The sequence below is a fragment of the Pristiophorus japonicus genome, unplaced genomic scaffold (assembly GCF_044704955.1).
Source record: "Pristiophorus japonicus isolate sPriJap1 unplaced genomic scaffold, sPriJap1.hap1 HAP1_SCAFFOLD_495, whole genome shotgun sequence".
In the NCBI taxonomy this organism is placed as follows: domain Eukaryota; kingdom Metazoa; phylum Chordata; class Chondrichthyes; family Pristiophoridae; genus Pristiophorus; species Pristiophorus japonicus.
Window position 1 is genome coordinate 368,064 of NW_027254401.1, and position 25,959 is coordinate 394,022.

The 25,959-nt window shown below is 47.4% G+C and overlaps 1 protein-coding gene and 2 pseudogenes across 4 annotated transcripts in view; 2 read left to right on the forward strand and 1 right to left on the reverse strand.

Annotated features, from left to right (window-relative positions):
* The window catches only part of LOC139253656 (zinc finger protein 585A-like), a 55,512-nt pseudogene extending 51,610 nt beyond the window's left edge, over positions 1-3,902 (forward strand).
* Positions 3,903-9,979: 6,077 nt separating this feature from the next.
* On the reverse strand, positions 9,980-21,112 carry LOC139253651 (zinc finger protein 436-like; annotated as a pseudogene).
* A 928-nt stretch (positions 21,113-22,040) lies between these two features.
* Positions 22,041-25,959, forward strand: part of LOC139253654 (zinc finger protein 239-like) — a 42,507-nt gene continuing 38,588 nt past the window's right edge. For 2 of the 4 annotated variants that reach the window (XM_070873498.1, XM_070873496.1), the window contains exon 1: positions 22,927-23,117. The gene's annotated coding sequence lies outside the window, so the exon portion shown is untranslated. Of the gene's footprint in view, positions 22,230-22,926; positions 23,118-25,959 lie in introns of those variants that run through there. The other 2 variants (XM_070873497.1, XR_011591963.1) reach the window with 2 other exon arrangements.

Here is a 25,959-nt window from a genome sequence, read left to right on the forward strand (position 1 = left end):
AAGTGCCGCGACCTACAAGGCCATGGACCAAGAGCTGAAAAGTGGGATTAGGCTGGATAGCTCTTTGTCAGCCGGCACAGACACGATGGGCTGAATGGCCTCCTTCACTACTGTAAACTTCAGTGATTCCATGGTCCTGTACTTAGTGATGACGTTTGTAAATTATGAGAAATATAGAAGATTAAAGGATGATCTAATTGAGGTGTTTAAGATTAAAGATAGGGTGGATGGAGAGAAACGATTTCCTCTGGTGAGGGAGTCTACAACAAGGGTCACAACTTTAAAATCAGAGCCAGGCCGTTCAGGGTGATGTCAGGAAGCACTTCCTTACACAAATGCTGATTGGCTGTTTCTCTTTGTTGGAGAGTCTGGAACTAGGGGTCACAGTCTCAGGATAACGGACGGCCATTTAGGACTGAGATGAGGAGAAATGTCTTCACTCAAAGGGTTGTAAATCTTTGGAATTCTCTGCCCCAAAGAGCTGTGGATGCTCAGTCGTTGAGTATATTCAGGGCTGAGATCGATAGATGTTTGTACAGTAAAGAAATCAAGGGATACGCGGATAGTGCGGGAAAGTGGAGCTGAGGTAGAAACATAGAAAGTAGGTGCAGGAGTCGCCATTCGGCCCTTTGAGTCTGCACCACCATTCAATATGATCATGGCTGATCATGCAACTTCAGTATCCCATTCCTGCTTTCTCTCCATAACCCTCAATCCCTTTAGCTGTAAGAGCCACATCTAACTCCCTTTTGAATATATCTAACGAACTGGCCTCAACAACTTTCTGTGGTGGAGAATTCCACAGGTTCACAATTCTCTGAGTGAAGAAGTTTCTCCTCATCTCGGTCCTATAGGCTTACCCCTTATCCTTAGACTGTGAACCCTGGTTCTGGACTTCCCCAACATCGGGAACATTCTTCCTGCATTTGACCTGTCCAGTCCCGTCAGAATTTTATATGTTTCTATGAGATCCCCCCTCATTCTTCGAAATTCCAGTGAATATAAGCCCAGTCAATCCAGTCTTTCTTCATATGTCAGTCCTGCCATCCCGTCAGCCATGATCTTATTGAATGGTGGAGCAGGCTCGAGGGGCTGTTTAACCCACTCCTGCTCCTATTTCTTATGCTCTTAAAGCCTAGTGGAAATCCGGAACTCTGTTCCCCATAAAACGGAGGCTGGGGGCCAATTGAAAATTCCAAAACTGAGATAGATAGATTTCCTTAGGCAAGGGTATTAATGGCGATGGAACCAAGGCAGGTAGACGGAGTTAAAATACTGATCTAATTGAATGGTGGAACAGGCTCAAAGGGCTGAATGGCCTATTCCTGTTCCTATGCTCCTAATAATAGCTGTCGACACTCACTGTCGAGGTTCACACACGGACATTGGGCACATGGGGGGGGTGTGTGTGTGTGTTACTGTGTTTTGGGCACTGGGCGGGGTGTTGTTACCGTGTTTTGGGTAGTGGGGGGGGGAAGGGGATTATCAATGATTGGGCTGTAGGATGGGGAAGGGGATTATCAATGATTGGGCTGTAGGGTGAGGAAGGGGATTATCAATGACTGGGCTGTAGGGTGGGGAAGGGGACTATCAATGACTGGGCTGTAGGATGGGGAAGGGGATTATCAATGATTGGGCTGTAGGATGGGGAAGGAGATTATCAATGATTGGGCTGTAGGGTGGGGAAGGGGATTATCAATGATTGGGCTGTAGGGTGGGGAAGGGGATTATCAATGATTGGGCTGTAGGGTGAGGAAGGGGATTATCAATGATTGGGCTGTAGGGTGGGGAAGGGGATTATCAATGACTGGGCTGTAGGATGGGGAAGGGGATTATCAATGATTGGGCTGTAGGATGGGGAAGGGGATTATCAATGATTGGACTGCAGGGTGGGGAAGGGGATTATCAATGATTGGGCTGTAGGGTGGGGAAGGGGATTATCAATGACTGGGCTGTAGGGTGGAGAAGGAGATTATCAATGACTGGGCTGTAGGGTGGGGAAGGGGATTATCAATGACTGGGCTGTAGGGTGGGGAAGGCGATTATCAATGACTGGGCTGTAGGGTGGGGAAGGGGATTATCAATGACTGGGCTGTAGGGTGGGGAAGGGGATTATCAATGACTGGGCTGTAGGGTGGGGAAGGAGAGAGAGGGGAACCAGTGAGTGTAGAACTGAACCCAGCCAGAGTCAGACATTAGTGAACCAGTTGGGTTTTTACAACAATCCGGCCGTTTTCATGGTCACTTTGTTCGAGTGCCGGCCCCACAATTTAGCAGATTCATTGTTCAATTTTCTAACCTGCCTCTTTGTGGGTTCTCTCTCTCACTCCCTTTTTCCTGTTTTAAATTAATTTTACAGGGTATTAGAAGGGGCGGATTTGCAGACGGGAAGCTCAGATCGCACACTGCATCAAGATCTGACAGTCACTCGATTCATCGGGACCTGAATATCATCGGCCTTTCAATATGGAAGCAAAAAGCACCGTTGACGGTGGGGAGAAAGTGTACACGTGTTGTGTGTGTGGACGTGGCTTCAGCCGAATCTCTGGCCTATCAAGGCACAAGCGCAATCACACTGGGGAGAGGCCGTTCACCTGCTCCGAGTGTGGGAAGGGATTTACTCAGTCATCCGACCTTCTGAATCACCAGCGAGTTCACACTGGGGAGAGACCGTTCACCTGCTCCGTGTGTGGGAAGGGATTAACTTCGTCATCTAGCCTGCTGAATCATCAGCGAGTTCACTCTGATGAGAGACCTTTTAAATGCCCGGACTGTGGGAAGAGCTATAAAAGTTCTGGGGAACTGAGCTGCCATCAACGTGTTCACAGTGGGGAGAGACCGTTCAGGTGCTCTCATTGCGGGACTGGGTTCAGTCGATCATCTGAACTCACTGTACACCAGCGTACTCACACTGGGGAGAGGCCGTTCACCTGCTCCGTGTGTGGGAAAAGATTCACTCAGTCAAGCAACCTTCTGATACACCAACGAGTTCACACTGGGGAGAGACCTTTTAAATGCCCGGACTGCAGGAAATGCTATAAAAGTTCCGGGGAACTGAGCTGCCATCAACATGTTCACAGTGGGGAGAGACCGTTCACCTGCTCCGTGTGTGGGAAAAGATTCACTCAGTCATCCGACTTTGAGACACCAACGAGTTCACACTGGGGAGAGGCCATTCACCTGCTCCGTGTGTGGGAAGGGATTCACTCAGTCATGCAACCTGCTGACACACCAGCGAGTTCACACTGGGGAGAGGCCGTTCACCTGCTCTGAGTGTGGGAAGGGATTTACTCGTTCATCCAGCCTGCTGGCACACCAGCGAATTCACAAGTGACTGCAGGGGATGGATTCTGCTGTTTTTGCTGCTCTTAATTACAAGCAGGACTGAACCATGTTCATTCTGACAGAGGATCGTACAGCGGGAACAGAACCTCAGCCTGGACACAATTCTTCAGGGCCACACTAAGAGGGGAAAACGGCACTTTGGTTTTCCTCGTCTCTCTGCACTGACACAAAGTCACCGTGCGGGTTAATCTTGAGGTGTGTAAGAAATGAGTCCCAGCCGCTCTCTTCCATGGTTCAGAGCTCCTGGGCACGGAACAGAAGGCTCCTTTAGAAATGAACCCCAGTACTTGTTTGCTGTTTTAAATGGCCGTATTAACCCGCGTCGCTACTTTCAGTGATTTGTGTATCTGTACCCCTCGATCCCTTTGCTCCTCTGCCCCATTTAGACTCCTATTTTCCAAATAGAATGTGGCCTCCTTATTCTTCCTACCAAAACACACCACCTCTCACTGATCTGTACTGAAATTCATTTCCCAATTACACACGCATTCTGAAACTTATTAATGTCTTGCATTTTGTCACAGTCTTCCTCAGTATTAAATCTACTTTCCAATTTGTGTCATCTAAAAATGTGGAAATTGTACTTCTGATTCCCGAGTCCAAATCCTTTATGTAAATGGTGAACAACAATGTTCCCAGCACCGATCTCTGTGGAACGCCAGTGCCCACCTATTGCCAGAACTGTGCTCTCAGCACCGATCCCTGTGGAACACCACCTCCCACCTATTGCCAGAACAGTGGTCCCAGCACCGATCCCTGTGGAACACTACCTCCCACCTATTGCCAGAACAGTGGTCCCAGCACCGATCCCTGTGGAACACCATCTCCCACCTATTGCCAGAACAGTGGTCCCAGCACCGATCCCTGTGGAACACTACCTCCCACCTATTGCCAGAACAGTGGTCCCAGCACCGATCCCTGTGGAACACCATCTCCCACCTATTGCCAGAACAGTGGTCCCAGCACCGATCCCTGTGGAACACCACCTCCCACCTATTGCCAGAACAGTGGTCCCAGCACCGATCCCTGTGGAACACCATCTCCCGCCTATTGGCAGTCTCCGAGTAGCTACTCTTAATCCCTACTCTGTTTCCTGTTTTGTAACCAGCTTGCTATCCACAACAATATGTAAAATCTACAAGATGACCAAGGTCAGGCCGTGTGGAGTGAAGGGCCAGGCAGCAGAATGGATGGAAAGATGGCTGCAAAACAGAAATCATTTGTTGAAGTTGAGGGCAGTTTGTTGCCATATTTCCATCCATTCTGTTACCTGACCTTTGACTCCACACGACCTGACCATGGTCATTTTGTAAGAGGGTACATACTGCAGACACAGTGCACCAGAGGTGGAGGGGGTGGATATTGAGTCCTGTGGCAGGGGCGCTGATTTCTCAGTCAGTTTTGTGGCAGCGCTCGTGGCGTTTTTCACCACGTTCCAATTTTTAAAATAAAAATCTTATTGCCAGTTTATTAAAGCCATTAAAAGCCTCTCTGATAGGGGTCACAATAAAATGATGCCTCATAGCTTTCCATCAGAGTTAGAATCCCAGTTAGAAAGCATTTAGTGACTGAGCCAGACTGGGCCGGGTCTAAGGTGTGAGTTAGTGATGGAAAAGTGGTGGCCAGCGTACTTGGCCCCAGGGCTGAGAACCCGGGCACTCGGGTTTCTGTGACATTGATTGATGAATTTTGTTCATTGCTCAGTCTCAGTCGCAATGGTGGGTCATCTTACTGTCCAGCGGAGGCTGGGGTCCCCAATGGAGGGCTCTCTATGCAGGGGTCATTCCCTGCACCATTGGGGATCTGGGGTGGAGAGTGTTGCACGGAGCAGTCGTGTACAACAGTTTTTATTATTATTAATAACTTTTATTTATAGGGCGGCTCTAACATAGTAAAACAGCCCAAGGAGCTTCACAGCAGTGTAACAAGACACAACAGATACATTTGACACTGAGCCATAAAAGAAATTAAGGCAGATGACCAAAAGCTTGGTTAAAGAGATAGGTCTTGAGGAGCATCTTAAAGGAGGAAAGAAAGGTAGAGAGGTGGAGAGGTTTAGGGAGGGAGTTCCAGAGCTTAGGGCCCAAACAGCTGAAGGCACGGCCACCAATGGTTGAGCAGTTACAATGAGGGATGTTCAAGAGGGCAGAATTTGAGGAGTGCAGAGGTCTTGTGGGGTTGTGAGGCTGAAAAAGACAGGGAGGGGCAAGGCCATGGAGCGATTTGTAAACAAGGATGAGAATTTTGAAAAATAACCGGGAGCCAATGTAGGTCAGAAAGCACAGGGGTGGTGGGTGATCGTGACTTGGTGCGAGTTAGGACATGGGCTGCTGAGTTTTGGCTGACCTCAAGTTTACGTAGTGTAGAATGTGGGAGGCCAGCCAAGAGTGAGTTGGAGTAGTCAAGTCTAGAGGTAACAAAGGCAAGAATGAGGGTTTCAGCAGCAAGAGAGCCGTTCTTAACACCCTTCCAGATTCCAAGGCTGGGTTTGTTTTTTGCAGCCTAGAAGAGTCCATGGCCCATGTATATATTCAATGTGAGAGGTTGCAGTCCTTGTATAGTTACCTGAAGGGTGTGCTCCTCAATTTTTGGTTCCCCTCCCTTTCCTCCCCTGAAGGTGCTGACTCTGGCTGGGTTCAGTTCTACACTCACTGGTTCCCCTCCCCTGAAGGTGCTGACTCTGGCTGGGTTCAGTTCGACACTCACTGGTTCCCCTCCCCTGAAGGTGCTGACTCTGGCTGGGTTCAGTTCTACACTCACTGGTTCCCCTCCCCTGAAGGTGCTGACTCTGTCTGGGTTCAGTTCTACACTCACTGGTTCCCCTCCCCTGAAGGTGCTGACTCTGGCTGGGTTCAGTTCGACACTCACTGGTTCCCCTCCCCTGAAGGTGCTGACTCTGGCTGGGTTCAGTCCCACACTCACTGATTCCCCACTTTTTGTGAAGTGCTCCTGGCACTTTATTAAACACACACAGCAGAAGCACATTAATGTGATGGGAGATCACTGACACACAAGCAGCCAGTAGTGTGGAGACTCCTGAGAATCCGGTCCCTTTACAGCCAGTATTTACAGGAGCTGGGACACGGGAAGAGTCCCATTAAAATCACTGATACATTTGTTAACTAAAAATAGTAATTTCTCCTCCATTTACAGACGCTCCCTGACCAGTCCCCATTTCTCCTCCATTTACAGACGCTCCCTGACTCGATGGGGATTTCCCGGCATTTGCTGGTTGTCTCGGGGTTTGTGTCTGAAACTGGCGGGTAGTTGTGGGGAGGCGGATAATGCGGAGTTTGTCTCTCGGGCCTGGGGCCGCACTCGGTGTGTGGAGACCCCCCCCAGGGGTTAGGAAGAGCGGGGCGGGGCCGGAGCTAGTCGTCAGATGGTCCTCCAACCAATCAGTGTGAGGGGCAGGGCTTGTGCCACCCAGTGGGCGGGGCTGAGCCCGGATCTCCCTCATTGGCTGAAACACTGCATCATTTTTAAAGATGATTTATCTTGAGAAAACGGGATCTTTCTGTTGTGGCTTTAAACAGATGAAATGCTGTGGTGCGGAGCAAACATTCCAACATTTGTTTGTGAAATGTATTCATTCAGGACAGACAGTAGGGTTTCAGGAAATGCAGGGGATGTTGTGTAGATGGATTGTCAAAAGGTGTTTGATAAGGTGCCGGACAGGAGGTTTGTTGATCAAATTAAGGCTGAGTATTAAAGGGAGTGGGGCAGCTGGATAGGAAGTTGGATTTAGGGCAGAAAACAGAGTAGCGTTAATGGAGGTTCTTCATAGAAACATAGAAAGTAGGTGCAGGAGTAGGCCATTCAGCCCTTTGAGCCTGCACCACCATTCAATATGATCATGGCTGATGATGCAACTTCAGTACCCCATTCCTGCTTTCTCTCCATATCCCTCCATTCCTTTAGCTGTAAGGGCCACATCTAACTCCCTTTTTAATGTATCTAACGAATTGGTCTCAACAACTTTCTGTGGTAGAGAATTCCACAGGTTCACAATTCTCAGTGAAGAAGTTTCTCCTCATCTCGGTGCTAAATGGCTTACCCCTTATCCTTAGACTGTGAACCCTGGTTCTGGACTTCCCCAACATCGGGAACATTCTTCCTGCATCGAACCTGTCCAATCCCGTCAGAATTGGAGGGCGTAAACAGTGGAGTCTCCCAGGGTCAGTGTTGGGACCATTGCTCTGCTCGATGTAGAGAAATGATCTGGGCTTAGGTATATGGGGCATATGATCAAAATCTCCAGTTAATGCCAAAAAGGACCCATGGCCAACTGAAGCCGACTTTAAGTGCCTTCATTGTCAATACACAGGTTAGTAATTGGAGCATGTAAATGTGAAATGAAATTTAATGCAGAGAAATATGCTGTGATAGATTTTGGGAGGAAGAAAAAGAGAGGAAATGTACATTAAATGGTAAAACTTTTAATGGAGTAGAGGAGCAGAGAGATTTAGGGTTGTAAGATTCTAGCTAATTCCTTGTCTTATTAAGGATCGAGAGTCTAGTGTTAGAACACAAGAAATAGGAGCAGGAGTAGGCCATCTGGCCCCTCGAGTCCGCTCTGCCATTCAATAAGATCATGGCTGATCTGATCCTGGCCTCAACTCCACTTCCCTGCCCGCTCTCCATAACCCTTCACTCCCTTATCTTTCAAAACTCTGTCTATCTCCACCTTAAATATTCAATTATTATTAGCAACTTTAACATAAGAAATATAATTTGAGCAGATCCTCTGTGCTCTACCACATCAGAGTAAAGATGCAAGTCCTGCGTGTCCACAGTAACTGACACCAGGTCAGCCCGCTGGATGCCCTGAGCTTGATCTCCGGTGTCTCCAGTCCCGACTGCCCCCTTACATCAGTCTCCCCTCACTTTTATACCCTGCACTGATCCACCTCTGGCACCAGACTCTTCTTTGCCTTCCCAGCTGGGTTTGGAAAAGACAGCTGGAACTTCTCTCATTTGTGATTTACAAGGTCACTTTCCCTGGTTCCCAGCAGTTACTTTTCTTCAGTAATTTTCTCAATATCCCTAAACTCTCCTGCCTGCTGTTAGTTGTTATTTCTTATAGTTCCACAATTATAGGTATCAACATCACACATTATAATCGAATCTATTGTGTTACTCACTCTGGTTTGAGCTTACATTGTGGTTACTGACAGACAAACTCTGTTCTTTCCCCCGATCTGATTACAGATTGCAACAGTGGGTTCAGTGAATGGAATGTCTGATCAGTGTTGCCATGGTGACCTGTCTGCAGTGAATCGATTGAGTTTCTAACTCAGACTAAACTTCTCTTTCCCATGATGCACATTTAAGTTAAAGTCAATGTATTTTAGCCATTTTATGTTGATAAAGTGGTTAAACAGCACATGGGGTCCTAGGTTTTATAAATAGGGGTGTGGAGTACAAAAGGGCAGAGGGCATGTAAACCTGCACAAATCATTGGTTAGGCTGAAGTTCGAATATTGTCAGGTTTTGGGGATCTTACACCAGGAAGGATATCGAGGCCATGGAGAGGGTGCAGAGACATTCACTGAGATGATACCAGGGAAGAAAGGCTTTAGTTATCAGGGGAGATTGGAGAAACTGGGGCTCTTTTCATTAGAACAAAGGGTAATTGGAGATCTGAGGGAGGTGTTCAAAGTTTGATCAGGTAAATGAGGATAAACTATTTCCACCAGTCGATGAGTCAGTAATTCGAGGGCATCAAATTCAAATCATCACCAAAAGGCTCAGACCATGGGAGGAACTATCGAGCACACTGTACAACAATGTTCGGGACACTCACTGTCCCTCCAGATCTGTGTCCGGGGGAGGAACTGATGGGTTTCTCTTATCTTTGGGTTAACTGATGTTCTCATCGAGGTGATGGATGTCTGTGGCGGGGAATGGGGTATTCTGAGCACCTAGTGTCCGCCATAAACACTTTCCAGTCAGGTACAGCATGGGTTAGATACAGAGTAAAGCTCCCTCTACGTTGTCCCATCAAACACTTCCAGGCAGGTACATGGACATGTTACCAATACCTTCTCTGGATACCAAGGCTAGGAGAGACACTCTGGAAGGTATGGCGAGCTGCGGTTTGTCCATGAGAGTAACCGAAGGTATGAGAACTAAAATAATCACAAGTAATGATCGAGTGTCAGTCGTGGCTCAGCGGTAGCAGTTTTGTCTGAGTCAGTAGGTTGTGGGTTCAAGTCCACCTGTAGAGACTTGAGCACAAAATCTCGGCTGACATTCCAATGCAGTACTGAGGGATTGCTGCACTGTCAGTGTTGCCATCTTTCGGATGAATCGCTGAACCGAGGCCCCATCAGCCTTCAATCAATATCACTAAAACAGATTATCTGACCAGTATCACATTGCTGTTCGTGGCAGCTTGCTGTGTGCAAATTGTCTGCCGCATTTCCTACATTGCAACAGTGAATGCACTTCAAATGTACTTTGATGTTTTTGTACCTCATTGGCACTTTGGGACATCCTGAGGTCAGGTAAGGTGCTACATAAGGACAGGTCTTTGTTAAATGGAGAAAAGTTCCAAAAAAGGAACAGTCGGTAACAGGATATCAATTAGTCTCCTCTTATATTGGAGAAATCAAGGAATCGACACACTGTGTTGGAACCAAAGCTGATTTATTTGTCAGATATCCAGAAAATAAAATTCCAGCCCAGTTACAGGAGAAACACAGCCCAACTGTCAGAATGAACACGGTTCAGTCCCGATGTGATTCACAGCAGAATCCAATCCCTGCAGTCACTTGTGAACTCACTGGTGTTTCAGCAGGTGGGATGGGGCAGTGAATCCCTTCCCACACTCAGAGCAGGTGAACGGCCTCTCCCCAGTGTGGGTACGTTGGTGTTTCCTCAGATCACTTCTGCTTTTAAAGCTCTTCACAGTCATAACATTTAAATGGTCTCCTATTGGTGTGAACAACTTGGTGTGCAGTGAGATTGCATGACTGAGTGAATCCCTTCCCACACACACAGCAGGTGAACGGCCTCTCCCCAGTGTGAACTTGGTGTCTCAGCAGACTGGATGACTAACTGAATCCCTTCCCACACTCAGAGCAGGTAAACGGCCTCTCCCCAGTGTGGATACGCTGGTGAGCCAGAAGGTTGGATGAATTTGTGAATCCCTTCCCACACACGGAGCAGGTAAACGGTCTCTCGTCAGTGTGAAAACGCAGGTGTCTCAGGTGGTGAGATGATTTCATGAATCCTTTCCCACACACACAGCAGATGAACGGTCTCTCTCCAGTGTGAATTCGTTTGTGATGAGTGAGGTGAGATGAACAAGTGAATCTCTTCCCACACTCTGAGCAGGTGAATGGCCTCTCCCCGGTGTGAACTCGCTGGTGTTCAATGAGGTTGGATGAAATAGTAAATCCCTTCCCACACACAGAGCAGGTGTACGGCCTCTCCCCAGTGTGACTGCGTCGATGAATTTCCAGCAGGGACGGGGAACGGAATCCCTTTCCACAGTCCCTACATTTCCACGGATTCTCCATGGTGCGGGTGTCCTTGTGTCTCTCCAGATTGAACGATCAGTTGAAGCCTGGTCCACACACAGAACATATGTACAGTTTCTCCCCGCTGTGAATGGTGCGATGTTTTTTCAGGCTGTAACTGGTTAAAGCTCTTTCCACAGTCTGCACAGGAACACTCACGCGGGTGTGTGTGTCTCGGTACTTTTCCAATCACACTGATGTTTGAAATCTTTTCCCGCAGACAGATCAGACAAACATTTCTCTTTCCGCATTCAGAGGCCGATGATATTCATGTTGCGGTGGATCGAGTGACTGTCAGATCTTGGTGATGTTTGGTGTGAGTTTCCCATCTACAAATCTTCCCTTTCTAATCCCCTGTAAAAGGAGTTTACAAGAGTCATCACTAAGGACAGGATAGAAATTCAGAACAGTCAATTCTAGTTTCTATGGTACACACATTCCTCTCTGGTGTCTCCACAGCTGTAAATCCCCGTCACACACACTATCCCTACTCCCCATGCTGAAATCCAAACCCATTACATCATCTCCAACATTTTTTCCTTCTTGCTGAAGGTGCTGACTCTGGCTGGGTTCAGTTCTACACTCACTGGTTCCCCTCCCTCTCTGACCCTGAAGGTGCTGACTCTGGCTGGGTTCAGTTCTGCACTCACTGGTTCCCCTCCCTCTCCTCCCCTGAAGGTGCTGACTGGCTGGGTTCTAGTTAGGCCACAGCTAGAGTACTGTGTGCAGTTCTGGTCACCACATTACAGGAAAGATGTGATTGCACCAGAGAGGGTACAAAGATTTACTTGGATGTTGCCTGGACTGGAGAATTTTATCTATGAGGACAGATTGGATAGGCTGGGGTTGTTTTCTTTGGAACAGAGGGGAGACCTCATTGAGGTGTATAAAATTATGAGCGGCCAAGATAGAGTGGATAGGAAGGACCTATTTCTCTTAGTAGCAGGGTCAATAACTGGGGGGCATAGATTTAAAGTAATTGGTCGAAGGTGTAGATGGGATTTGAGATGATTTTTTCACCCAGAGGATGGTGGGAGTCTGGAACTCACTGCCTGAAAGGGTGGTAGAGGCAGAAACCCTCATAGCATTTAAAAGTACCTGGATGTGCACTTGAGGGACCAAGATAGAGTGGATAGGAAGGACCTGTTTGCTTTAGCAGAATGGTCAATAACTCAGGGGGCAGAGAATTAAAGTAATTGGTAGAAGGATTAGAGGGGAGACCTAAATGAGGTGTATAAAATTATGAGGGCCTGGATAGAGTGGATAGCAAGGACCTATGTCCCTTAGCAGAGGGATCAGCTGTGGCTCAGTGGGTAGCACTCTCATCTGAGACAGAAGGTTGTGAGTTCAAGTCCCACTCCAGAGACTTGAGCACAAAAAAAAATCTAGGCTGACACACCAGTGTCGTGCTGAGGGAGAGGAGCCGACTTTCGGATGAGACATTAAACCGAGGCCCCGTCTGCTCTCTCTCTGGTGGACGTAAAAGATCCATTGGCACTATTTTGAAGAAGAGCAGGGGAGTTATCCCTGGTGTCCTGGCCAATATTTATCCCTCAATCAACATAACAAAAATAGTTTATCTGGTCATTATCACATTGCTGTTTGTGGCAGCTTGCTGTGCTCAAATTAGCCACCGCGTTTCCCACATTGCAACAGTGACTATGCTCCAACAGTACTTCGTTCTCTGTAAAGAACTTTGAGATGCCAATCATCGTGAAAGGCGCTGTATAAATGTAAGTCTTTCTTTTTTGTGCCGTTACCTACAGGGCTACAGACCAAGAGCTGTAAAGTGGGATTAGGCCAGAGAGCTCTGTGCCGGCTGGCAGGGACACGATGGGCCGAATGGCCTCCTCCTGTGCTGTAAATGTCTGGGATTCTATGTCGTCACAGGTCTCACCAGCAGTCGCACTGCCTGATGGGTGATTGACAGCCCAGAGTCCACGCCTGCGCCCCGGGAACCGTGTCCGGCACAGCGCCTCCCTCTCGGTCGCAATGGTAATAACCGCGCATGCCCAGAGGACACCAACCGCCCCCTCCCCCCACACTCGGATCCTGTGGCACGGAGTCGGCATGGGGCCTTCCGGGGAAAGGCGTTTGTGTCCGTTTAAGAGCTGCAATCGGAGTTTTCTCCGCTCCGATTGGGTAGAGAATTGCGCGGGGGGGGGAGGAGGGAGGAGGGAGATAGGGAGAGAATAAAGGGAAATCCAAACCTGAGAGTAGGCACATCCGGGTCCAGAGTCCAGTTTCCACCAGTTTGGCGGAACGCGCTCGCAGGACACGTGACACGGGCGCATGGCCTCATTGACGGGAGCTTCCGACCAATGGGGAGTGAGCGGGGCGGCCTGGAGCAGTGATCCGGCGGGTCCTCCAACCAACAATCAGGGAGCCCGAGGGGCGGGACTTGCACCGTTGATTGTCTGAGCCACAGCGCGCGACTTTGTGCAGTCCCTTGTTCAGGGCCTTAAATATATTCAATGACCCAGTCTCTACAGCTCTCTGGGACGGAGAATTCCACAGATTTACAACCCTCAGAAGAAATTCCTCCTCATCTCAGTTTTAAATGGGCGGCCCCTTATTCTAAGACTATGTCCCCTAGTTTTAGTTTCCCCTATGAGTGGAAATATCCTCTCTGCATCCACCTTGTCAAGCCCCCTTCATATCATATGTTTCGATAAGATCACCTGTCATTCTTCTAAACTCCAATGGGTATAGGCCCAACCTACCTTCATAAGTCAACCCCGCCATCTCCAGAATCAACCTAGTGAACCTTCTCTGAACAGCCTCCAATGCAAGTATATCCTTAAATACAGAGACCAAAACTGTATGCAGTACTCCAGGTGTGGCCTCATTAATACCCTGTACAGTTGTAGCAGGACTTCTCTGCTTTTATACTCTGTCCCCATGGCAATAAAGACCAACATTTCATTTGCCTTCCTGATCACTTGCTGTACCTGCATAGTAACTTTGTGTTTCATGCACAAGGACCCCCAGGTCCCTCTGTACTGCAGCACTCTGCAATTTTTCTCCATTTAAATTGTAATTGCTTTTCTATTTTTTCTGCCTCACATTGGACAACCTCACATTGTGCTACATTGTATTCCATCTGCAAAATTTTTGCCCACTCACTCAGCCTGTCTATATCCCTTTGCAGATTTCTTGTGTCCTCTTCACAATTTGCTCTCCCATCCTTCTTTGTATCATCAGCAAATTGGCCACATTGCATTCGGTCCCTTCATCCAAGTCATTAATATAGATTATAAATAGTTGAGGCCCCAGCACCGATCCCTGCAGCACCCCACTAGTTACCGTTTGCCAACCGGAAAATGACCCGTTTATTCCGACTCTCTGTTTTCTGTTCGTTAGCCAATCCTCAATCCATGATAACCCCAGGAACTTCTATCTTGTGCAGTAATCTTTTATGTGACACGTTATCAAATGCTTTCTGGAAATCCAAATACACCACATCCACTGGTTCCCCCTTATCCACCCTGCTCGTTACATCCTCAAAGAACACCAGCAAATTTGTCAAACATGATTTCCCTTTCATAAACCCATGCTGACTCTGCTTGATTGAATTTATGCTTTTCCAAATGTCCTGCTACTGCTTGCTTAATAATGGACTCCAACATTTTCCCAACGACAGATGTTAGGCTAACTGGTCTATATTTCCTGCTTTTTGTCTGTCTCCTTTTTTAAATAAGGATGTTAGATTTGTGGTTTTCCAATCCGTTGGGACCTCCCCAGAATCCAGGCAATTTTGGTAGATTACAACCAATGCATGCACTATCTCTGCAGCCACTTCTTTTAGGACCCCACACTGCAAGCCATCAGGTCCAAGAGACTTGTCCGCCTTTAGTCCCATTATTTTACCGAGTACTACTACTTTAGTGATAGTTCCTCCCTCCCTATAGCAGCCACAGTGCGAAAGTGGTGAAGGGAGTGAATGATGAAGGTGGTGGGTGGGGTACCAATCAAGCGGCTGCTTTGTCCTGAATGGTGTCGAGCATCTTGAGTGGTGCTGGAGCTGCACTCATCCAGGCACGTGGAGAGTATTCCATCACATTCCTGACTTGTACCTTGTGGATGGTGGAAAGGATTTGGGGTGTCAGGTGATTGAAAGTGATTTGACCAATTGAGGGTAAGGAAAGAGGCATACATTAAGTAGATAAACAACAGGGTAGGGCATGATAAGGGAGAATACAAAGGGATCAGGAGAGAAGTAAAAAAAAAAATTAGGAAGGCAAAGAGGAAATATGAAATGAAATTATCAAGGAACATAAAACAAAATTAAATATTTTACAGGAAGATAATAGGAAAAGGAAGGTTGGGATGGGAATAGGGCCATTAAAGGATAGACAGGCAATGCCACGAGTAACGATAGCGAGATGGCAGAAATATTAAATCATTATTTCGCTTCGGTATTTAGATAGAACAGGTGGACATGACATGAGTAATGAGAAGTGCATTTAAAATAAAGAAAGGGGATACATTAAATAAACTAATCAAACTCAGGACAAAACCTCTGCATCCACGTATTTTAAAAGAATCTAAGAGATATCAGAGGCATTACTGCACATATTTAAAAATTCTTCAGAAAAAGGTGTATTGCCAGAGGACTGGCGAACAGCTAACGGAGTACCTATATTTAAGGAGGAGAATAGAACATGTCTAGGTAATTACAGACTAGTTAGCTTCACATCGGTGGCAGGAAAAATAATGGAATCCCTACTAAAGGAGAAAATAGAATGTCTAGAAACAAAAAGTATAATAATGAATAATGGTCTTCCACAAGGATTAGGGCTGGGACCACTGCTGTTCACATTAACCATTTAGACTTTGGAATCAAAAACACAATTTCTACATTTTACGGGTTATGTAAGAAAACAGGAAAGGCTCTCCGTTCAAATAGATCAAGCACTAACTGCTAATGCAGAAGACCAAGTCATGGAGGAAGTAGTTCAGAAGCCAGAGAACATTGTTAGGACAAAGATGCAGTTGATGAGGTGCAGGGAGATTCTGGCTGTAGGGAGGTGGGTGATGAGTGTGGTAATGATGATGAATTGGTTACCGAGAGATAGGTCTGTGCATATTGAAGATATATGACAAAAGGTACTGGAGGAGCAGCAGGAAGGGCTAAATGACAGTGTAAGAAATCCTGTAAGGACTCAAGCTTCCCATGCAAGAATGGCTTCGAAAAATCAAGGCAATTTCCTTTGTTATACTAACAGTTTTTGGTGAAAAAGATGTTTGCAAAGAATATTTCAAATATGAATAACTGTCAACCTGCGGCTAAAATAATACTGGGACTTCGAAAAGTAAATGGTGGTGTTCTTCTGAGAAAAAATGGGAGAGATATAACCAAATAAAAACAATGGAACTGGTCAGGAACGTTGAAGTAGCTGCAAGAAGCATTTACATTGGAGGAGGGAGAAGGCCAGGAGGAAAGGTGATCCACATGACATTGATTACAGAGTGGAATCTAGACAGAAGGTGGGTGATATACAAGAACCAGGTTAACATTAACAAGGGTAAACTAGGGGCCAAAAGATGGAACATCTACAGTAAGCTGTATAGACGTGAATGCTGAATGCATTCGGAATCAGCAATTCCAAAACACGAGGTTACTGCAGCACTCAGGAACTCCAGTGTTGTGGGAATATTATAAACATGGCTGACTGCAGAGGATGGTGCACAGGGACAGGAGGAGCCTGTTCCACCATTCAGTTCGATCTGTACCTCAACTGCATTTACCCACTTCTGCTCCATAATCCCTTGATGCCCTTCACCAACAACATCTACCCATCTCAGTCTGGAAAATGGTGAATGGTTTGATCCTCGCATTCAGTCTTTTAAGGGAGGGACTTCTAGATTTCCACGACTCAGTGAAATGAATTTTAAAAAAAAAGTAAATTAAAAGGAAAAACATATATTCAGGCACAGCAGAGTAGACAGCAGGAATGTGATGTGGGCCTGGATGTCAAAGACACCGAGGAGATTAAAGCTGTTGATCCTGTGAAAGAGCTGTCCAATTTATTCCCACACCCAATCCTCTCCCCATAACCCTGAAAATTAGTTCTCTCCAACTACATGTCCAATTGCCCTTTGAACGTCCCGATGGAATCTGCTTCCACCGCCCTGAGGCCTAACCAGTGATGTGTAAAGGTTCAGCATGACTTCCTTGTATTGAATTCAATGCCCCCGTTTACAAAGCCAAGTATCCCACAAGCTTTCTTCACTGTCTTATCAACTTGCCCTGCCACCTTCAAAGGTTTGTGAACATTTACCCCAGTTCCTTCTGTTCTTTCACAACCCACAAAATAGCACTATTTAGGTTACAATGCCTCTCCATGTTGTTTGCCCCAAAGTGCATCACTTCACACTCATCTGCATTAAACTGTATCTGCCCATTTCTCCAGTCTGTCTATGTCCTCCTGAAGTCTGCTACTATCCTGCTCACTATTCACTACGTTGCCAAGTTTTGTATCACCTGCAAACTTCAAACTTGTACTTTCTATCCCCAAGTTCAGGTTATTTATATACAACAAGGAAAGCTTATCGTGAATGGTCTCGGATTTCTCGCAGATTTATCTCCATTCCGAATAAAATATCATCTTTTCCTCATTCAGTTCTTCGACCAAATTCTGTTCCTTTTCATCCAAAATATTGCGCAATGTCGAAAATTCAGAGTCGATGAGGTTCTGCGACTGATTCGACTGTTCCTGTGAAGACAAAAAGAGTTTGTTAAAAAAGGAAGCAAAACTATCGCAGGTCACCAGCACATAGAAACATAGATGCAAGAGTAGGCCATTGGGCCCTTTGAGCCTGCACCACCATTCAATATGATCATGGCTGATCATGCAACTTCAATATCCCATTGCTGGTTTCTCTCCATACCCCTTGATCCCTTTAGCCGTAATGCTTAATAAACACCAAGCCAGGCTGCTGAAAATGCACAGGTATAGAGTTCTGTTAGCCGGGCATGGGGTGCATAACACGCTACCCGTACAGGCACAGCCCATATCGGCCCACTGAGAATTCACCTTCATTTCGGAGATGCTCTCTTCAAGCTTAAACTTAAAATCTTAAAAAGGTTTTCTTCTTCCTCAGAGAATGTAGGATTGTCTTCATTTTTTCCTGAGATTGAAACTCAGAGATCTAGAGATAATTGGCAAATGGCAAAAAAAAAATCCAGGGGATAAATGAGCAGATACATTTTTACACAGTGATTTATGGTGATCTGGAGTGCCCTGCCTGAAAGGGTGGTGGAAGCAGATTCAATAGAGAATTGGATAAATAGTTGACTAGGAGACATTCACAGGGCTCTGGGGTAAGAGCAAGGAAGTGAGACTAATGGGACAGCTCTTTCAAAGAGCCAACACAGGCACGATAGGCCGAATGGCCTCCTCCCGTGCTGTGTGTTTCTATGATTCTAGGTGCTGACAGCAGAGTCGGGGCTCTGTTAAAATTAGAAAGATTAAATGTGAATTTTAAAATAAATTCTTAGCTGGACCAACTGTTTTAACTTCACTTCATAATGGTTGCAGCTGGTGCAAAGCTGAAGTGGAGCCAAACTCTCTCCTGGCCTACGGTCAATGGAAACTATTGGTCTTCAGAGTTACTCTGCACATCTCCCCTCGCCATCAATCTCAAACTGCTTTGCATCAACACAGAGTATGCGGCATGACTGTCCCAATCACACTGAGCCGGGACATACTGAGTTAAGACATGCAGAATCAGCTGAACTATGAACAGAAGTACTGAGCTTTTGAAACTTCAACAACATTAGATTCACAGTAAGATTCCTGCCCTCCTCCAGCTCACAAGATATCCTGAAATTTAAATAAAATGTAAAGTCAGGCAACACCATGTTTCCTATTGGGAAGGAGAGCAGGGGAGTTCACCTCAGTGTCCTGGGTCAATATTTATCCTTCAACCAACATCACTAAAACAGATGAGCTGGTCATTGTCACATTGCTGTTCGTGGGATCTTGCTGTGCGCAAATTGGCTGCTGCGTTTCCTACTTTACAACACTGACTACGCTTCAAAAGTACTTCATTGGCTGTAAAGCACTTTGGGATGTCCTGAGCTTGTGAAAAACACGATATAGTCTTTCTTTCTACGGGATTAACACACACCATTATTGCAGCATGACATGTCCTCTGCTAGAAACTGTCAGACACAAGTCAGCGACAGTGTGTGACTGAGATAGTCCTGATACAGCATCATTTCCTGTCGTTGCTGATTCAATCATTTCTTACCCATACTCCAGCTATGAGCAGATTCTTCACACTACAAGTCTAATTTAAGCACACACATACACACCTTACAATAGTGGACAGCCCCCTCAAAAAAACAGAAGATCCCATGCACAGATCGTCTTTAACCCATGACTAAGATTACCCACCATTATATTATAGGGATTATTTGCATCCTTCCTCTGCCTCACCATTCCCACTCCTCATCCCATCCCATCCCATCCCCCTTCCTCTCCCCATCCTCATCCCATCCCCCTTCCTCTCCCCCATCCTCATCCTATCCCCCCTCCCCAATGCACATTGGGCCCATACTCTCTCGAGTCAAGAAGAAAGAGAGGTGTTCTCATTGAAACACAAGATTCTGAGGGGGACTGACAGGATAGATGCTGAGAGGTTGTTTCCCCTGTCTGGAGAGTCTAGAACTAGGGGACATCGTCTCAGGATAAGGGGTTGGCCATATAAGACCGAGATGAGGAGGAATTTCTTCACTGAGAGGGATGTGAATCTTTGGAATTCTCTAACCCAAAGGGCTGTGGATGCTCAGTCTCTGAGTATAGTTAAGGCTGAGACCGATAGATTTTTGGACTCTGGGGGAATCAAGAGATATGGGGATTGGGCAGGAAAGTAGAGTTAAGGTCGAAGATTAACCAAGATCTTATTGAACGGGGGAACAGGCTTGAATGGTAAAGGGGGGGGGGAACCCTGATAATAAAGGATGACAAAGAATAATAAAGAACCTAGTTTCCCCTTAATTGCATCTGTGCTATTCTCCTCAACAACTCCATGCAGCAGCAAATCCCAAATTCTCATCACTCTCTGGGTAAAGAAGTCATCCTCTTAAAACTGTGCCTTCATATAGTGTGACAGGAGGAAGATAATTGCAGCAAAACTTGCCCCCAACTCCTCCTGTCTATTTTTCTGTATTACCAATTTGGGTTTTTTTAAGACTCAGAAGGTTATAGGTTTAAGTCCTGCTCCAGAACCTTGAGCACAAAATCTAGGCTGACACACCAATGCAGTGCTGAGGGAGCGCTGCACTGTCGGAGGTGCCGTCTTTCGGATGAAATCTTAAACCGAGCCCCCCCCCCCCCCCCCTCCCTCCTCAGGTGGATGTAAAAGATCTCACGGCACTATTTTGAAGAGCAGGGGAAGTTATCCACAATACCCTGGCCAATATTTATCCCTCAACCAACATCAACAAAAACATATTATTTGGTCGCTAACACATTGCTGCTTGTGGGAGCTTGCCGTGTGCAGATTGACGGCCACGTTTCCGACATTACAACCACAAGTACACTTCAAAAGTAGTTCCAGATCACAACAACTCGCTGTGTTTAAAATAAAAAGTTGCATTTCACCCCGCTTCTTAAATCGGTGTCAACACTGAGCCACGTGAGGAGATATTAAGACAGGTGACCAAAAGCTGGTAAAAGAGGCAGGTTTTAAGGAGCGCTTTAAAGGAGAGGGGTAGAGAGGCGGAGAGGTTTAGGGAGAGAATCCAGAGCTCAGGGCCCAGGCAGCTGAAGGCACGGCTGCGGTTTGTGAATTTAAAAATGATCCGCTATATGGTGCCCACTCCAAATAACAGACTTGGCAGGTCCGGAATTAGGTGCATTACCTTCCAATAGATGAAACATTTGATCTGTGCCCTCTGCAGCACATCCTGTACCCAGCAGCCAGGCCTGTGGCTCACTCACTGGGCAGCAGACCCTGTCATTGCAAACACTATTTCAATGTGTTTCCCCTGTGTAACAATCCACAACAACATTCAACACATTATATATAGTACAGACTGGAGCAAACACATCCCCCTCCTCCTCAATCCCCCCCTCCCCTCATCCCAGCCCTCACCCCCCGGGTATAAAACCAGGCGGCCGCTCCCACCGGCTCCAACTCACCGACACAAGGGCCCAGCGCCGCGTCACTGGCGCCCGGCCCAAACACACTGCCCGAGCTCCGAGTCCCACTGAAGCCCGGGCCCGCCTCCCTCACTCTGAGTGACAGGCGCTCCGACCAATCCGCTTCCCCCGGGAGAGCCCCGCCCCGGAAACCCGCCCCCTCACTCTGCGTGACAGGAGCTACGGCCAACCCGCTTCACCCGGGAGCTCCTCACTGGGCCGCCCCTGGCCAATCAGCGCCGCCAGGAGGCGGGGTTTGCGGCCATGATTTGGGTTGAGCGAGGCTCGCGCTCGGAGCTTGGCGGTTGGGTTGAAATATTTGAATGTTTAACGGGCGGTGACCTTTGCCCCTGTGTCCCACTGCAGGACATTGTGACGTATTTACTGAGGCGGCCGAGAGCTCGGGCCTTACACTGAACATCCGTAAGACAAAGGTCCTCCAGCAGCCTGTCCCCGCCGCACAGCACTGCCCCCCAGTCAGCAAGGTCCACGGCGCGGCCCTGGACACCGGGGACCATTCCCCAAACCTCGGGAGTCTCTTATCAACAAGGGCAGGCATTGACCACCAGATCCAACACCGCCTCCAGTGCGCCAGTGCAGCCTTCGGCCGCCTGAGGAAAAGAGTGTTTGAAGACCAGGCCCTCAAACCTACCACCAAGCTCATGGTCTACAGGGCTGTAGTAATAGCTGCCCTCCTGTATGGCTCAGAGACATGGACCATGTACAGCAGACAGCTCAAGTCGCTGGAGAAATACCACCAACGATGTCTCCGCAAGATCCTGCAAATCCCCTGGGAGGACAGACGCACCAACGTTAGCGTCCTCGACCAAGCCAACATCCCCAGCATTGAAGCACTGACCACACTCGACCAGCTCCGCTGGGCAGGCCACATTGTCTGCATGCCAGACACGGGACTCCCAAAGCAAGAACTCCGTCACGGCAAACGAGCCAAAGGTGGGCAGAGGAAACGTTACAAGGACACCCTCAAAGCCTCCCTGATAAAGTGCAACATCCCCACTGACACCTGGGAGTCCCTGGCCAAAGACCGCCCGAAGTGGAGGAAGTGGATCAGGAGGTTGTTGAACTCTTCGAATCTCAACGCCGCGAGCGTGAAGTGGTCAGGCGCAGGCAGCGGAAGGAGCGTGTGATAAATCAGTGCCACCCACCCCTTCCTCCGACGAACATGTGTCCCACTTATGACAGGGTGTGGCTCTCGTATTGGACTGTTCAACCACCAAAGAACTAATTTTAGGAGTGGAAGCAAGTCTGCCTCGATTCCGAGGGACTGCCTATGAAAAAAGAGGGATTGGCGGGACAACAACAACAACTTGTGTTTATATAGCGCCTTTAACGCAGTAAAAGGTCCCCAGGCGCTTCACAGGAGGGTCACAGATTATTTTGTCTATTCCGGGGCGGATCTGCAAATGTCACAGAACTAATCTGCCTCCCACAATATCTGCAGAATCCTGGGAAAACCCGCAACCTCCCCGAGAATGGTCTTCATCATCATCATTGGCGGTCCCTGGAACCAGGATGACTTGTTTCCACATGGGTTCGCAGATGTTTCAATGAAGGAGCCGATATTTCAGTCCTGAACTCCAATTGAAGGGTGGAAGATGCCTGTGCCTGGATTGTTTTAACGTGTGGTGACCGTCTCACACCAGCCACCACACGGGCTTGACAGAGCTCGGCCTTTATCCAGCGGCAAGGGTTAATCAGGATGTCAGGAGACCTGCTCTGCTACAAGGACCTAGTGCGCACACATATCGCAGTGTGGGCAGGTCCGTGCTGTCCCCGGGCTCTCGGCTCTTCTGGGCCCTGTACCCTCATTCACCGCACCTCCGCCACGATCTCTCACCATTCCTCCGCCATGATCTCTCACCGTTCCACCACCACAAAAACATTCGCCACACCTCTGCCACGATCTCTCACCGCTCATCCGCCCCGACCTTCCCGCTCCTCCGCTGTACCTGGACCCCGCCGATGTTCCTGCCCACGCTCCAAACTGCCATCTGGGTTTTGATGATGTCATCCAGTCGCCCACCTCGAAGCCGTCGCACACTTGTAGCAGCTCACTCTGGAAGCTGCAGTGGTATGCTCTTTTATCCTCCCGACCCACGGTGGTGACCTCTCACAGGTCGGGGTGGCCCACGATGAATGAATGCCCCGGGAATAAGTTGCCCTGATGTTGACGCTCAGATTGTAATTATTTCTGTGGTGCCTATCTTTAATATTCTCCTGAAAGTCCCACTGCAATCCAGTTCCAGTTCCATTGAGGGTGTAAAAGAAAAGATAGCCATCCATGGCTAACTAAAGAAATAAAGGATGGTATCCAATTAAAAACAAGGGCATATAAAGTGGCCAAAACTAGTGGGAGGACAGAAGATTGGGAAGCTTTTAAAAGCCAGCAAAGAATGACTAAAAAAATTATTAAGAAAGGGAAGGTAGACTGTGAAAGTAAACTAGCACAAAAGATAAAAACAGATAGCAAGAGTTTCTTTCGGTATATAAAAAGGAAAAGAGTGGCTAAAGTAAATATTGATCCCTCAGAGGACGAGAACGGGAATTAGTGATGGGGAACATGGAGATGGCAGAAACTCTGAATAAATATTTTGTATCAGTCTTTACGGTAGAGGACAAAAACAATATTCCAACAGTGGATAATCAAGGGGCTATAGCGGGGGAGGAACTTATCACAATCACTAAGAAGTAAGATAATGGGACTAAAGGCGGATAAATCCCCTGGATCTGATGACTTGCATCCTAGCATCTTAAGAGAAGTAATGGCAGGGATAGTGGATGCATTGGTTATAATTTACCAAAATTCCCTGGATTCTGGGGGGTCCCAGCAGATTGGAAAACGGCAAATGTAACACCACTATTTAAAAAAGGAGGCAGACAAAAAGCAGGAAACTAGACCAGTTAGCCTAACATCTGTGGTTGGGAAAATGTTGGAGTCCATTATTAAAGAAGCAGTAGCAGGACATTTGGAAAAGCATAATTCGGTCAGGCAGAGTCAGCATGGATTTATGAAGGGGAAGTCATGTTTGACAAATTGCTGGAATTCTTTGAGGATGCAATGAACATGGTGGATGAAGGGGAACCAGTGGATTTGGTGTATTTGGACTTCCAGAAGGCATTTGAGAAGGTGCCAAATAAAAGGTTACTGCGCAAGATAAAAGTTCACGGGGTTGGGGGTAATATATTAGCATGGATAGAGGATTGGCTAACAGAAAACAGAGAGTCGGGATAAATGGTTCATTCTCCGGTTGGCAATCAGTAGCTAGTGGGGTGCCGCTGGGACCCCAACTATTTACAATCTATATTAACAACTTGGAAGAAAGTACCGAGTGTAACGTAACCAAGTTTGCTGACGATGCAAAGATGTGATAAAAAGCAATGTGTGAGGAGGACACAAAAAACCTGCAAAACAATAGACAGGCTAAGTGGGCAAAAATTTGGTCGATGAAGTATAATGTTGGAAAGTGAGGGTCATGCACTTTGGCAAAACAAATCAAAGAGCTAGTTATTATTTAAATGGAGAAAAATTGCAAAGTGCTGCAGTGCAGCGGGACCTGGGTTATTTGTGCATGAAACACAAAAGGTTAGTATTCAGGTACAGCAAGTGGAAGGCCAATGGTATCTTGGCTTTTATTGCAAAGGGGATGGAGTATAAAAACAGGGAAGTCTTGCTTGTTGTACAGGGTATTGGTGAGGCCACACCTGGAATACTGCCTTGGTTTCCATATTTACGAAATAATGTACTTGCTTTGGAGGCAGTTCTGAGAAGGTTCACTAGGTTGATTCCGGAGATGAGGGGGTTGACTTACGAGGAAAGGTTGAGGAGAATGGGCCTATACTCATTGCAATTCAGAAGAATGAGAGGTGATCTTATCGAAACATATAAGATTATGAGGGGGCTTGACAAGGTTGATGCAGAGAGGATGTTTCCACTGATAGGGGAGACTAGAACTAGGGGGCATAATCTTAGAATAAGGGGCCGCCCATTTAAAACTGAGATGAGGAGAAATTTCTTCTCTCAGGGTTGTAAATCTGTGGAATTCGCTGCCTCAGAGAACTGTGGAAGCTGGGACATTAAATAAATTTAAGTCAGAGGTAGACAGTTTCTTAACCGATAAGAGATTAAGGGGTTATGGGGAGCGGGAACGAAAGTGGACCTGAGTCTATAATCAGATCAGCCATGATTGTATTAAATGGCAGAGCAGGCTCCAGGGGCCATTTTGCCTACTCCTGCTCCTATTTCTTGTGTTCTTATGTAAAAGGCCGATGATAATCAGACCTTGATGAATCGACTGACTCTGGCAGATAGGGACGTGATCTTTGGGTTTGAGGTTCCCGTGTGCTAATCTTCTCCTTCTAATATTCTTTAAAAGGAGTTTACAAAAGTCATCACTGTAAGTACAGGATAGAACTTCAGAACATTCTCTCCTTCTTGTCCCATGGGCCATGCAGCGCCGATACACCTGGGTAATCTGGGCCTGTCACTGATGGTAAAACTCGCAGCTCCCGCCCCGCTGGACACACACGTGACAACCAATGGGCGAATGGTTTTCCTGGTGCCCTCCCCGCCCCTGGTGCCAGGCTCGGTATACGCCCATCCTGTGGGTCGGTGCCCTACCCCCCCCTCCCATCACCACTGGTGCCAGGCTCAATACACAGCCATCCTGTGGGGTCGGTGCCCTCCCCTGGTGCCAGGCTCGGTGTACACCATCCTGTGGGTTCAGTGCCCTCCCCTGCTGCCAGGCTAGATACACAGCCAACCTGTGGGGTCGGTGCCCTCCCCTGGTGCCAGGCTAGATACACAGCCAACCTGTGGGGTCGGTGCCCTCCCCTGGTGCCAGGCTCAGTATACGCCCATCCTGTGGGGTCGGTGCCCTCCCCTGGTGCCAGGCTCAGTATACCCATCCTCTGGG